The sequence below is a fragment of the Orycteropus afer genome, unplaced genomic scaffold (genome assembly GCF_000298275.1).
Source record: "Orycteropus afer afer isolate SDZICR_OR568_19922 unplaced genomic scaffold, OryAfe1.0 scaffold00066, whole genome shotgun sequence".
Lineage (NCBI taxonomy): Eukaryota > Metazoa > Chordata > Mammalia > Tubulidentata > Orycteropodidae > Orycteropus > Orycteropus afer.
The window spans coordinates 7965658-7977024 of NW_006921653.1; positions in this window are offsets into that span (position 1 = coordinate 7965658).

The window sequence follows — 11367 nt, forward strand, 5'->3', positions numbered from 1 at the left end:
TTTTTTACAAATTCTAAGGACTAGAACTTGATATTTTGGAGAGGCCATTATTCAATCTACTATAATTTGGTTCCAACTCATAGTGACCCCTCCTTGGGTTTCTGAGGCAGTATCTCTTCAGAAGTAGATTGCCCAGTCTTCCTTCTGAGGAGTGGCTGGTAGGTTTTAACCCCCAGCCTTCTGGTTAGCAGTCAAATGCCTTAGGCACTATGCCACCAGAGCTCTCTATTTTATCATAGTTTAATAAAATTTAAATTTAAGCTTTATCAATGACATTCAATAATTCATCAGACAAATATATGGTAAGAGAATTCTTAGGTGATTTTAAGAAAAAACTTTGATTAATCTAGCTTTATTTGTGATGACAGAGGTTCACCTTAAAACAAAATTTGGAATAGCTGCAGAGATGATCTTTTGTAGGAATGCATAATGGGATATATTTTCTAGAAAAACTGACATATTATATGCTATAACTTTTTTTTTTTTTAAGATACAGCAAATAAATCTCTTAAAACTGTGAACTGAGGGTCATGTTAAATTTTAACAGAATGAAACTGCATTTATTTAGGCTTTTTTCATCTGTTGAATTTAATGTTGATTCTACAATATTTAGGAAAAAACATTCTGTTCTTTAGTGCTTAGAGAATATCAGCAAAAGTGACTTTTATTTGGGCAGGTTTATTGGTTAATTTTCTTTCCCTAGACTGATTTGGAAACTCTGAAAATATCAAAGTGTACTTACACCCTCTATATTTGTATAAAGGGTTACATGAAGTCCCACCTTAGTCTGATGACTTCAAATTCACATTGCCAACATTGGCAGTCAGGTTCATTGATCCCTTTACTGAAAAATTTCAGAACAGATTATACATGCCTTCATCAAAAGTCACATTTCCTTCTACTCATCCTTCCTTGTTTTCTTTGTAAGAAAAAGAAACCTTAAAAAAAATGCATTTTAAGTGAATGTTATGCAATTTCCTGATGAATGCAAATTGTAAAGCATAGTAATTATAGCTTATGAATAAAAGTATTATTATATTTAAAAAAAAAATCACTCCAGATTCTTTTAGACTGAAGTAACCCACTTTCTTCACACTGAATGCTGCTGTAATTCCCAAGGAAAACTTCACTGTGCTGCTACAGGTGGAGTCAACACTGTCTCCTGCTCCCACTCTCAAAAGTCAATGTCAGGTGCAGGGATGGTGCTTGCCCCTGCCTGGCTGATTCACAGAATGGAATGAGGGGCCTCATCAAATCTGCAATGATGGTTTTCTTGGCATTTTAATGATTACTTTTTCCTGTGGATAAGAATCTCATTGCTCTTGAGGATAGTACAGTGTCATCATTATTGCACACACATATTTTAGTGCCAAGCAATCATAAAGACTTCAAAGGCCCTGTCCTGCAATATTTGTTTCACTCATTGTGCATATACTCTCACCTAGAAGTAGTGTGGGGAGACTTTGTCTAATCACCTTTTAGTTGGTGATTGGGGTTTTGCATTAGAAGTGACAAAGGAAATAACTAGCACTGGGTGCATAGCCACCGCTTGTCTGTCAGTTTGTTGTACTGTGATGGCTTGTGTGTTGCTGTGAGGCTGGAGGTTATGTCACTGGTATTTGAAATACCAGCAGGGTTATCCATGGTAGACAGGTTTCAGTGGAGCTTCCAGACTAAGACAGACTCAGAAGAAGGAAGGGGCCTTTCACTTCTCAAAGAATGGGCCAGTGAAAACCTTACAAATAGCAGTGAAACATTGTCTGATATATTACTGGAAACTTTATGAATGGCCTTGAAACATTGTCTGATATAGTGCAAGAAGATGAACCTCTCAGGTTGGAAGACACTCAAAATATGACTGGTGAAGAGCCGCCTCCTCAGAGTAAAGTCAACTTTAATGATGTGGATGGAGTAAAGCTTTTGGGACCTCCATTTGCTGACATGGTGTAACTAAAAATGGGAAGAAACAGTCGCAAATATCCATTAATAATCAGAACATGAAATGTGTGAAATATGAATCTAGGAAAACTGGAAGTTGTCAAAAATGAAATGGAATGCATTCAGATCAATGTCCTAGGCACTAGTGAGCTGAAATGGACTGGTTTTGGTGATTCTGAATCAGACAAACATCTGATATACTATGGCGGGAATGACAAATTGAAGAGGAATGGGGAGGCATTCATCGTCACAAAGAATGTTTCTAAATCTATCCTGAAGTACAATGCTGTTAGTGATAGGATAATATCCATACACCTACAAGGAAGAACAGTTAATACTACTGCTATGCAAATTCACACACCAACCTCCAAAGCCAAAGACCAAGAAATTGAAGATTTTTACCAACTTCTGCAGTCTGAAATTTATCAAACATGTGAACAAGGTGTGTTGATTATCACTAGTGAATGGAATGCAAAAGTTGTAAACAAAGAAAAGTCACTGGTAGTTGGAAAGTATGGCCTGTGTGATAGAAAAAATTCTGGAGATCACGTGATAGAATTTTGCAAGACCAATGACTTATTCATTGCATATATCTTTTGTCAACAACACAGACAATGGCTATACATGTGGACTTCACCAAATGGAGTACACAGAAATCTGATTGACTACATCTGTAGAGATGGGCAAGCTTGATATCTTCAGCCAAAACAAAGCCAGGAGCTGACTGTGGAACAGACCATCAGTTGCTCACATACAAGTTCAAGTTGAAGCTGAAGACAATTAAAATAAGTCCACAAGAGCCAAAATATGACCTTGATTATATCCCTCTTGAACTTAAAGACCATCTACAGAATAGATTTGATGCATTGGACACCAATGACTGAAAACCAGAGGAATTGTGGGATGACATCAAGAACATCATCCATGAAGAAAGCAAGAGGTCATTGAAAAGACAGGAAAGGAAGAAAAAAATAAAATGAATGTCAGGAGAAAATCTGAAACATGCTCTAGAATGGAGAGTAGCTAAAGGAAATGGAAAAAATGACAAGATAAAAGAACTAAACAGAAGATTTCAAAGAGCAGCTCTAGCAGACAAAGTCAATTATTATAATGAAATGTGCAAAGACTTGGAGTTAGAAAACCAAAAAGGAAGAACATGCTCACCATTTCTCAAGCAGAATGAACTGATGAAAAAATTCAAGTCTCAAGTTGCAATATTGAAATATGCTATGGACAAAGTATTGAATGATGCAGGAAGCATCAAAAGAAGATGGAAGGAATACACAGAGTCATGTACCAGAAAGAATTGGTCAATGTTCATCCATTTCAGGAGGTGGCATGTGATCAATAACCAATGGTATTGAAGGAAGAAGTCAAAGCTGCACTGAAGGAATAGGTGAAGAATAAGGTTCCAGGAATTGATGGAATACCCACTAAGATATTCAACAAATGCAAACTGCATTGGAGACACTCATTGATCTATGCCAAGAAATTTGGAAGACACCTACCCGGCCAACTGACCGGAAAAGATCCATATTTGTGTCCATTCCAAAGAAAGGCAATCCCACAGAATGTGGAAATTATTGAACAACATCATTAATATCACACGTGAGTAAAATCTTGCTGAAGATAATTCAAAAATGGTTGCAGCAGTAATTGACAGAGAGCTTTCAGAAATGCAAGCTGGATTTAGAAGAGGATGTGGAAAAAGGGGTATCATTGCTGCTGTCAGAAGGACTTTGGCTCAAAGCAAAGAATACCAGAAAGACATTTACTTGTGTTTTATTGACTATGCAAAAACGTTAGATTGTGTGGATAAATTATGGATAACATTAAGATGAATGGGAATTCCAGAACACTTACTTGTGTTCATCCAGAACCTGTACAGAGACAAAGAGGCTGTTGTTTGAACAGAACGGGGGATACTGTATGATTTTAAATCAGGGAAGGAGTGCATCAGGGTTATCCTTTCACCATACTTGTTCAATCTGTATGCTGAACAAATAATCCTGGAAGCTGGACTATATGAAGAAGAACATGGAATCAGGATTGGAGGAAAAATCATTAAGAACCTGCCATGTTCAAATGACACAACTTTGCTTGCTGAAAGTGAAGGTGACTTGAAGCACTTACAAATGAAGATTAAAGACATCAGTCTGCAATATGGATTACATCTCAACATAAAGAAAAGAAAAATCCTCACAACTGGACCAATAAGTAACATCACAATGAATGGAGAAAAGAATGAGGTTGTTAAAGATTTTATATTACTTGTCTCCACAATCAACACCAATGGAAGCATCAGTCAAGACATCAGACAACATATTGCACTGGGAAAATCTGCTGCAAAAGACCTCTTTAAAGTACTGAAGAGCAAAGATATCCCCTTAAAGACTAAGGTCCTCCTAAACCAAGCCATGGTATTTTCAGTCACCTCATATATATATGCGAGAGCTAGACAATGAACAAGGAAGACCAAAGAAGAGTTCATGTTTTTGAGCTGTGGTGTTGGGAAAGAATACCAGAAGTAACAAGGATGGCCAAAGGAACTAACAAATCTCTCCTGGAAGAAGTGCAACAAGAATGCTCCTTGGCAGCGAGAATGGCCAGACTTCGTCTGACCTACTTTGGTCATGTTGTCAGAAGAGAACATTCCCTGGAGAAATATATCATGCTTGGTTAAGTGGAGGGTCAATGAAAAAAAGGAAGGCCCTCAACGTGATGGACTGACATGGTGGCTGACGTGATGGGCTCGAATATGGCAAGGATCGTGAGGCTGGCTCAGGATCAGGCAGTGTTTCATTCTGTGAACATAGGGTCACCTATGAGTCAGAGCCAACTTGACAGCACCTAACAACAACAATAGCAACAAGTATATTGCAATTCTCCATGTAAAGATTTTGGCATTTGGCAACTACAGAAGAACTTTGTTAGAACGTGATAGTAAAATGGGTATGGTTTCTGAGACATGATCTTGAATAAAGTTTCATAAACATTTGTGCATATTACCTTGAATGCAATCTGACTTGTAGTTTTGGTAAAATAAAAGTAAATTATTTTCTAATGTTTCTTTGACTATCTGAAAATTTGTTTTATAGGGATATCCATGAAAGTAAACTAGAGGTAAAATTCAGTCCAAGACCTGTAGTAATGCAACATGCTATTTGTACCCCACTACCTAGGAGCTCAACACCCATGGAAGCAGCAGTCAAGAAATCAATGTTGTATTGCATTGGGCAAATCTGCTGCAAAAGATCTCTTTAAAGAGTTAGAGGGCAAAGATACCACTTTAAAGACTAAGATGTGCCTAACCCAAGCCATGGTATTTTCAATAGCCTTGTATGCATGTGAAAGCTGGACAATGAACATTGAAGACTAGAGAAAAATTGAAGCCTTTGAATTATGTTGTTTTTGTTATGTGCCATAGAGTTGGACCCGACTCATAGTGACCCCTCCTTGGGTTGCTGAGGCAGTATCACTACGGATGTAGATTGCCCAACCTTTCTTCCGCCTTTGAGTTATAGTGGTGGTGAAAAATACTTGAAATACCATGGACTGCCAGAAAAATGAACAGATCTGTCCTGGACAAAAGGCAGCAAGAATGCTCCTTAGAAGCGAGAAGGCTAGACTTCATCTCACCTACTTTGGTCAAACTGTCAGAAGGGACCATTCCCTGGAGAAGGATATCATATTTGGTAAAGTAGAGGGTCAATGAAAAAGGGGAAGACCCTCGAAGAGATAGATTGACCCATTGGCTGCAAAATGGGCTTAAACATAGCAAGGTTTGTGAGGATGATGCAGGACTGGGCAGTGTTTTATTCTGTTGCACATAGAGTTGCTATGAATCAGAGCTGACTTGATGGCACCTAACATCAACAGCACCACCATCTAGGATCTCTGCTGGTATAGTTGTTTAAAGCATTTGACTGCTAACCAAAAGGTTGATGGTTCAAATCTACCAGCCACTCTGCAGGAGAAAGATAAGGCAATCTGCTTCTGTGAAGATTTACAGCCTAGGAAACCCTATGGGACAATTGTTCTATGTGCTTTAGGATCACTCTGAGTTGTAATCGACTACATGGCAGTGGGTGGGTGGCCCAAGGAGTTAGGAATCCTTGGGTAGTGTAAATGGTTAGAAGCTAAGCTATTAACCAAAAGATTGGCAGTTCGAATCCAGCCAGAGGTGTGTCTGAACAAAGTCTGGGTGATATGCTTCCAAAATGTCACAGCCATGAACATTCTATGGTGGGCAGCTCTATTAAACACACACAGTCACCATGAGTCAGAATCAACTTGATGGCAACTAAATTTTTGATACCTAGGAGTTAGGAGTCCCTCAGTGGTGCAAATAGTTAACACATTTGGCTACCAATCAAAAGGCTGGAAGTTCAAATCTACCTAGAGGTATCTTGGAAAAAGGCCTGGCACTCTAACCCCAATAGATTACAAACCAAAAGCCAAACTCACTGCTGTTGAGTCAATTCGACTCATAGTGACCTTTCCCTGGGTTTCCAAGGAATGTTGAGATAAAAAAAATAATTCCAACACTCCTGTTAGGGCTGAAGGAAGAAATGCTCTGATCCCAAATACACCCTCTACCACAATGGCTTCTAGTGGCGGTTTGAGACCATGGCATTTGGTAACCAGTTCCTTCTTCATGAAATATCAGTTAATAATCCTTATGGTATGTCTTTCTCAGTTCATTACTTATATTTATGTCTAAATGTGGCACCTTTGTTCACCAGTATGCTTATATATGATGTAGAAATGTTTATTGATATGTAAACATCAACACACAAACTTCAGACTATATTGAAAATGAAAACACTTCCAAGAAACTCTTTGTAAATTGATGTGGGTTACTGTTAGTGTTTCTTTCTAAAAGAAGACTTCATTAAAATTGCAGAAGAGACTGGTAATTTTCACAACACTAGTCAAATAAAGAATAAGAAGACACAACTGAAGAATTTAATTTTGTCCTTTTGAGGTTAACACCATCATTTTGTTGAACAGCTACTGACATTTTGACATTTCTGTACTCCTTTGGTAGAAAGAAAAAGAAAAAGCTAATAGCTTAATTCCTAGATGTCAACTCCCTTAGACAAAACAGATCTTTAATGCTTTTTTTTTTTTTTCTTTTTCTAAATGCATGTCCCAGCCAGTTACTCCTGAAGAGTAACTGAAGATGCATATTTTGCATCTCTGGAAATGCTACTGAAATCAGTAGTTTACCAGCCTGAGAATCTGGACTTAATGTAAGTGAGTTGGTTGAACAATAGTTTCTGAAATGATACTTAATTGATTGAAATCAATTTAAGTTTTAGTTTTCAACATTTAATTTTGTTTTTACGTGAAATCCTATCTTAGTAGCAGCCCATTTGAGTGATGAATTTTAAGATACCAAACATTTTGATAAAATATTTGCAATTCTGATTGTGTTAAGTGGTGATACCCATGACCTGTTGTTGTTACGTGCCGTCGATTCGGACCCCACTCATAGCAACCCCTCTTGGGTTTCTGAGACAGTATTACTACGGAAGTAGATTGCCCACCCTTCCTTACAAGGAGTGGCTGGTGGGTTTGAACCTCTAGCCTTCTGGTTAGCAGTCAAGTGCCTTAGGCATTATGCTACCAGAGCTCCTACCCATGACCTAGAAATGGTTAAGGCAGAACTGTGCACCAAGGTCAGTGTGAGATCCAACAAAGCTAAAGAAAATTACTTTCAGTAGTCTGGGACAAATGAACTGACTCAAACTACCAAGTCACATGCTAGTTTTCTATTGGTAAATTTATTCAATCCCTTCACTCTTGTACCACTGCCATCACTAGGGTTGATGCTACTCAATGCAATGACTCATGATATTACTGCCACCCCATGGACCTCCACTTGTACAGAACCCTTAAACCCAAACCAAACCCACTGACATTGAGTTGATTCTGACTCATAGCGACCCACATATGGTTTCCAAGGCTAAAAATCTTTACAGAAGCAGACTACCTCACCTTTCTCAAGTGGAGCAGCTGGTTGGTTAAACTACCAACCTTTTTGTTAATAGCCAAATGCCACAAGAGCACCTACAGAGTCCTTGGTAATACTTATAAATTTTAATCATAGAATAATATGTGATAAATACAGTTTAAGTTGCCTAAATGTAATATTTCTTAGATTATATTAATACTAACAAAAATTGTTTTATGAAATCTTTCTATATTGAATTACAACAATAGTAACTGAGCAGAAGCCTTTTTAAAAAATTTTTCTTCTTCTTTTCCTTTACTACTTCATTCTCAAAAAAGTTATTGATACAGATTCACAAATGCTATGTACAATGTTGTAGCTGAAACACCAGAAACTTTGAAAAAATCAGTGGCAATAACAACATTGGTAACAAGAAAACAACAGTGCATGCTTGTAGCATATGTTGATGAGTGATTCAGTGTCATTGCATTTTGGATAATAAATGACAAATCTGACTGGAGCACATTAGAAATTTCAAAAAGTAAATAAAATAAATATTAACCTTGTAGATATGTAAACTGGGCTTACAAAAATGTTTTTGTTGTTATAACTAACTACAGGAATTTTTTTTTCTTTTGTATTTATTTATTGTGATTTGGGTGAAAGTTTACAGAGCAAATTCACTTTCCATACAGAAGCTCACATACACTTTGTCTCATGACATTTCCCATAATGCAATAGCTCCCATCCCACTTCCTCTCCTTAGTTACTTCTTCCCTGTGTCCTTCCCTCCCATGCACTCCTGCCTCTTGAGCTGTATCCCTGTGCATACACAGCCCTTCTATTCTCCCATGATTGATCTCTCCAATGAGTGTCTACCTACTCTGAATGTTCAGCTCTATGCTTGTCTTTTATTTGTCTGGAAGCCACAGGATTGGGTTCAATTCCAGATTGGAAGGGCAGCTAAGAGCCATAGTCTCAGTGTTTCCATCAGGCTTTATCAGACCAGCTAAACTGGTCCCTTTGTTTTTCTTTCTTTCTTTCTTTTTTTTAATGATTTTGAGTTTTGTTCTACATTGTTCTCCCACTCTATCCAGGATCTCCTACAGAGATCTCCCTCCAAGTCTCCAAGTGGTTGACAGTGGTAGCTGGGTACCATCTAGTTCTTCTGGTCTCATAGTTGTATATATAGGCTGAGGATCACATGATGTACCAGTCACTTGGATTAATTGTTTCCATGAATCTTTAGTTTTCTTCATTCTTCTTTGCTCTGAATGAGGAGAGACTCATCTTGCATGTAGATGGCTGCTTGCCAGCTTTTAAGATCTGTCGTTACTTGGCAAAGTAGGATGTGGAACAATGTTTTTGTGTAGTATGTTATGCCAACTGAGCTCGCTGTCCTCTGTGAATATGGTCCCGAGGTCACAGGGCCAACTACTCACTGCCTCTGGGCTGCCTCTTGGCTGCGGCCAAGAAGTGATTACAACCTTGTCTCTTGTCAGCTCCACTATATATCTGGGAATTCTTGCAGAAGCTACCAATACACTTGTAGGAACATTGTCTGCCAACCTTATACATGGTCTTGGGCACACTTGTCTACCCATCTATCCACCCATATATCCATGTTTGCCTTCACTGACAATGCAGTACTGTATGTGCAAAAAGGTTTGTTTTTTGTTGTCTGTACTTTAAGGGATATTTTTATAAAAAATATTGGGCCTGGAATAAAACTCACTCCCAGGGGCTGGCTCTAAGCCCAATAGTAAACAAGACATACATGCAGACCACTCAGCCCAGGGTGATGCACTCACTTACTCTATGGAGATGCATCCCTTTGAGCAATGGACCATGGCCCACCAGAGGGGTCACATTTTTATGGAGAAAATGCAGGGCAGGCAGGAGTGCATAACTATGAGGGGCACGGGGGAGGGGTAGTACTAGCAAGGGAAGGGAGGAGAGTGGATTAGGGCTGAGGATAGTAAGTGGGGAGTGAAACCAAATGTATACAAAATGTTGAATGTAAAACAAACTCTGCTCTGTAAATTTGTACCTAAAGCACAATATAAATAAATAAATAAATTTTTCTTTGCTGACACACTGTGCAAAAATTTTATAGACAGTCATTTTGGTGTCATTTCTTCTGAAAGTGTCATATGGTGTGGTCTGTACCTCCAACACCCCACCTAATTATGCCACTGGCTTGTTTGTACATCATCTGTTGATTGTGTTTTATCACTGTCTTGTCCCACTGGACTGTGGAGGCCAACAATGACATCACTCCTTTACTCAGCTACTCACAGACTGGTAGATTTGTTCTTTATATGTATTTTATAAGGTCTCTACTTTGAGAACATATGTCAGGCTTACTTTTTTTATTTTTTCCATTTTGTTTTTTATTTTGAAATAATTTTAGGTTCACAGAGAATGCCAAAAATATACAGGGAGATCCTACGTACATTTCACCCAGTTTTTTCCAATAATAAAATCTCACTTAATGATAGAACAACATCAAAACCAGGAAATTAGCATTAGTATAGCACACAGAGCTCATTGAGATTTCATCAGTTTTGTATGTACTCATTTGTGTGTACAGTTCTTTGTAATTTTATCACCTGTGTAGATTTGTGTAACCACTATGCCAATCAAGATTCAGACCTGATTTATCACTACCAAACTACTTTATGCTGTTCCGTCATAGGTGCATAGGTCCCTTCTGCCCCACTCCAAACCCTTGACAACCACTAATCCATTCTCCATCTCCATAGTTTTGCTTTTTCAAGAATTATGTAAATGGAACCAGTATGTAACTTTGTCAGATTGTTTTCTTAATTTAGCACAGTTCCCTTGAAATCCATCTATGCTGTATGTATTTATAGATTGTGCCTTTTTATTGCTGAGTAGTGATACATGGTATAGCTCTACCACAGTTTGTTTAACATATTGAAGAACATTTGGATTGTTTCCAGGTTGCCGATATTATTAAGAAAGTTTCTATAAGCATTTATATGGAGGATTTTGTGTGAATGTAAGTTTTCATTTCTCAGAGATAAATCCCCAGGGGCAAAATTTCTGGGTTGTACAGTTAGGTGCATGTGTAGTTTTAGAAGAAACTTCCAAACTATTTGCCAAGTTGTGGTCCATAGCGCCTAAGGCATTTGACTGCTAACTAGAAGGCTGTTGGTTTAAACCTACCAGCTAATCCTTGGAATGAAGATTGGGCAATCTACTTCCATAGTGATACTGCCCCGGAACCCAAGGAACCTTTGTTATGAGTCAGATCAGACTTGATGATAGTGAATTTGGTTTGGTTTTATCAGTAATATATGAGTGATTCAGTTTCTCCACATCCTAAGCAACATTTAGTGTTGTTACTATTTTTTATTTTAGTCATTATGATAGCTGTATATTGGCTTAAATTTGCATTTTCCTAATGCCTAATGAGGTTGAAAACCTTTTCACGTACTTGTTTG